The sequence below is a fragment of the Diospyros lotus genome, chromosome 15 (assembly GCF_014633365.1).
Source record: "Diospyros lotus cultivar Yz01 chromosome 15, ASM1463336v1, whole genome shotgun sequence".
Classification (NCBI taxonomy): Eukaryota; Viridiplantae; Streptophyta; class Magnoliopsida; order Ericales; family Ebenaceae; genus Diospyros; species Diospyros lotus.
In genome coordinates this window covers 8667708-8672823 of record NC_068352.1, presented here as the reverse complement: position 1 = coordinate 8672823, position 5116 = coordinate 8667708, and positions in this window count along the sequence as shown.

Sequence of the window (5116 nt, the reverse complement as noted above, 5' to 3'; positions counted from 1 at the left end):
ATGCAACAAAACCATTTTGCATGAAGTCACAACACATTTAGATAAAACAAACACCAAGTTTTTAGGGTAGAAGTACCCCTAGTAATCAAGTTTTGGGGGCGAACACTCACCTTGAACGAAACTCAAAAACACCTCGAATCTTGTGCCCAACCTTGATTTTTGTACAACTCCTCAAGTCTTTTGATCAAACCACCTCCTTACACGCCCTCACGTGTTACCCAAGTGCTCTATGCGTGTGATGCTTCGCGTATGCTTAAAAAGCCCTCTATCCACTAAACCCGAAGCACTCTTATCTAGCACAAACTTATCACAATTTCGAATGAGAAACCTTTGGCCATGAACCCTTATTTATAGGTTTTGGAAACTTAGCCACCAAGAAACACATATTCTGCAATCATTTCATATCTTCCAAAATCTTTTCCAATCATTCCAAATCTTCTAAGATCTTCTGCAATCATTGTAAATCTTCCAAGATATTATATAATAATTACCAAATCTTCTAAGATATTCTGCAATCATTCTAAATCTTCTAAGATATTATATAATCATTACCAAATCTTCTAAGATATTCTGCAATCATTCTAAATCTTCTAAAATTTTATGTAATCATTGTTATCCAAATCAAATCTTAACTAAATCTTATCTTATCCAAATCTTATCCTTAGAGTCATCATGAGCTTTCATCTTATCTCTAACGTTATCATGAGGCTTCATCTTATCTCTAACATCACTATGAAAATTTCCTGAATCTCCCAAATGCCCTTAGTAAAAAGGTTTCAAGAATTACACTTTGGCCCGAACTTTTGGATAATTGCATTTAGACCATTTTCAACATGGTCCTCGAGCTAATTTTTATTTGCATTTTAGTCCCAGGAAAATAGATTAATTACGCTAATGCCCCTAATTTTTAGATAAATTACATTTTTACCCGAACCTCAAAAATTACGATTTTGCCCCTAGCTCAGAAATTAAACTTTTATCTCGAAACATCCACAATCTCTTAAAACATCATATGTCCTCAAGTATTTGAATCTAAAAATCTCAAGTATTACATCCCTTACGATCATTTGATTTTCTCAACTTGGTAGATAGTTGTACCGGAAACTGTTTTCGATCCAACTTCTTTTGATGCCTAATATCATAACTCGAATCACTCGTCGATACTATACCATTTTCCTTGGCTATCTAAGGTCCGAGGTACTCCCTTTGTCTAATTCGGTCGCCAAAAACTGCAATAATGTACCCTATAGTCTCATTTTTCCAAAAATTTCACTTGTACCCTTCATCAAATATTATTTATAACCTCAAATCATTCCCGGGTAGTACCAGTAGAAGGTTTAAAACATAATCTTCTTAGCATTAGTCAATTTTGTGTTGATGGCTATGAAGTTATTTTTAGACAAAGGCATTGTCTCGTTATTGATAATTTTAACTCCATTATTATTTGTGCTAATAGGCAAGGCAATGTATATATTGCTAATATTAAGGAAATTAATGCAAAATGTCTTATGGTGAAAAATGAAGATATTCTCTTATGGCATAGAAGATTAGGTCATGTTAATCTGGACTTAATTAGAAAAATAGCTAATAAGGATTTAGTTATAGGTCTCCCAAAGATAAAGTTCAATGAAGAAATATCTTGTGATGTATGTTGCCAAGGAAAACAAACTAGAGCTTTCTTTAAATCTAAGAGTGAAATATCAACCAATAAACCTCTACAACTCTTGCATATGGACTTATTTGGACCCACTCAAACTAGAAGTTACAGTGAAAAATTTTATGCATATGTTATAGTAGGTGATTTTTCTAGATTTACATGGGTTATGTTCTTAGCATCAAAGCATGAAGCTTTTCAAAATTCTGTCAAACTCACTAAAAGAGTTGAAGAGAGCAAGATGATAGAATTGTCGCTATTAGAAGCGATCATGGTGGGGAAATTGAGAATAGACATTTTATGAAGTTTTGTGAAACAAATGGTATTCTTCACCAATTCTCCACACCTAGAACCCCACAACAAAATGGTGTTGTTAAAAGGAGAAATAGGACTCTTCAAGAGATGGCTAGGACCATGCTTTAGGAGAATAACTTACCAACATATTTTTGGGCCAAAGCGGTCAATACCGCTTGTTATATCCTAAATAGGTTTAACCTAAGACAAGGCATCAAGAAAACACCATTTGGATTATACTATGACAAAAAACCTAACGTATCTTATTTTAAAGCCTTTGGATGTAAATGTTTTATCTTAAATACAAAGGACAATGTAGGAAAATTTGAGGCTAAAAGTGACCAAGGAATCTTCCTTGGATATTCAAATACCAGTAAAGCTTATAGAATATACAATATTAGAACAAATACCTTGGAAGAATCCATTCATGTGAAATTCAATGAGCATATTGAAACAAAAAGAAAAAATGAAGATGAAGAGATGATATCCATAGATCCATCTAAGGAAATGGAGAAGTTGAACATTCAAGAAGAAACTAAGGATGAGTCTCCAAACTCTCCATCTAAAGCCTAAGAACAATCTTTAGGAAAAGAAGACTTAAGATAAACTTCCTAAGAGGTTCAAACATGTAGCAAGCCACCCTATAGATCAAATCCTAGGGGATCTGAGCCAAGGAATAATGACTAGGGCGTCCAGGCATCAATATTGTAACAATGTGGCATTCATATCAAAAGTTGAGCCAACTTGCTTAGATCAAGCCCTAGAAGATGAGTTTTGGATTAAGGCTATGCAAGAAGAATTAGATCAATTAAAAAAAAATGAAGTATGGGAATTAGTTCCTAGACCCAAAGATAAATCTATAATAGGAACCAAATGGGATTTCAAGAATAAATTAGATGAAAATGGAAATATAATAAGAAACAAGGCAAAGCTTGTAGCCAAAGGATATTGCCAAGAGGAAGGCATCGATTTTGAAGAATCTTATGCCCATGTAGCTAGGATAGAAGCAATCAGGATGCTTTTAGCCTTTGCCTCTCACATGAATTTCATGTTATATCAAATGTATGTGAAGAGTGCATTCTTAAATGGCTACATAAATGAAGAGGTTTATGTGATACAACCTCCCGGTTTTGAGGATCCTTATTTAGAGGACCATGTGTATAAATTAAAAAAAAAGCCTTATATGGTCTCAAACAAGCTCCTAGAGCATGGTATGAAAGATTGAGTAAATTTCTCATTGAGAAAGGTTTTTCAAGAGAAAAAGTTGACACAACCCTATTCATAAAACATGAGGAATCCAATATAATAATAATTCAAATATATGTAGATGATATAGTATTTGGAGGAATAAGTGAAATGCTTTGCAAAGATTTTGCAAATTTAATGACTAGTGAATTTTAGATGAGTCTCATGGGAGAACTCACATATTTTCTAGGCCTCCAAGTAAAACAATCAAAAGAAGGAATCTTGCTTTATCAAGCAAAATATATCAAAGAAATGTTAAAGAAATTTGGATGGAAAATGCTAAAGCAATAGGTACACCTATGAGTACATCCACAAAATTAGATAAAGATGATCAAGGGATAAGTGTGGATCAAAAACTCTATAGGAGTATGATAGAGTCATTACTTTACCTAACGTCAAGTAGACCCGATATCATGTTTAGTGTATGCTTATGTGCAAGATTTCAATCAAATCCCAAAGAATCTCATGTATTGGCCGTTAAAAGAATTTTCAAATACTTAATTGGAACCCAAATGTAGGTTTATGGTATCCAAATGGGGATAATTTTCAATTAATTGGATATTCCAATGAGGACTTTGTAGGTTGTAAAGTAGTTGTGATAGAAAAAACATTACTAGTTTTGTGTTTTTAATAGGTGATTGTGTTATTATATGGAGATTGAAGAAATAATCCATTGTTACTCTTTCAACTTGTGAATCTAAATATCATGTGGTTACAACTTCATGCACTTGTCATGCTATTTGTCTTAGGAGTTTATTGAAGGAACTCCATTTGCCACAAGACGAAGCAACTGGAATTTGAATTGACAACAAGTTTGCACAAGCATTAGCCAAGAACTTGGTTTTTAATTATCCAAGCAAACATATTGATATAAGATACCATTTTTGTATTGCAAAAAATGAAGTAGAGCTTAAATCCAAGAAAACGTATTGATACAAGATACCATTTTTGTATTGCAAAAGGGGAAGTGGAACTTAAGAATGTAAAGATGCAAGATCAAGTTATGACATTTTTATGAAACCACTCAAATTTGAAGATTTTCAACAATTAATGGCAAGTCTATGAGTAAAGAAGAAAATTTCAAATTAAGGGGGAGTGTTGAAGATTTATTTGAATTTTTTAGAGATGCGTCTTGGCTTATATGTACGCAAGTTCAATGTTAGTTTATTAATTATGGTTCATGTAATGTTTATTTTGATTCATGTGATTAGTGCGGATCATGAATGGATTCGTGTACTTGTGTACTTGGGATTACCGCCCTTGCGCCTATAAATATCTCGTTCATGAATGGATTCGTGTATTTGTGTACTTGGGATTACCGCCCTTGATTACCGCCGTTGCGCCTATAAATATCTCGCTGTATTTGAGTTGTTGAATTAAGGGAAATTCTACAATTCCTTCTCCTCTCTCACACTTGAGAGCTCAGCGCAATGTGGCTTTTGGTTGCGTGAAGCAGTTGATTCTAAAATCACAGGTACGTTTTACTCGCAGTTTCCAATTGGAATTTGCTCCTTTCATTTCCGTGTACACCTCTCTGAACCCTAATTTCCCTTTGATTATAACCAGTTGCAGGGACCATTTCGAGTGCCGATGGATGAATTCCAACAAAATTTAAAGCCCAAATGCAGATTCAAAGGTATCCATGATCGGAGAAACAATTTTCAGTTTAAGAAATCCAAAAAACCCCCCTTTTTCCTTGGTTCGCTGTACTTTTGATTACTAATCAACCCAAAATTATTTATTACTAAATTAGCACGAATCATGATTTAGTTGCAGTGTTCTAAATTACATAAATTAGGGAATTTTTGAGTCGAATTACTGCTTACTACTATTATTTAATTATAGGATCGTTCGACGTGCTTAGTTTGTTAATTTTGATTGTTTTGGTGGCTCGAGTATGTCCCTGTTGGGACTTAGTTGATC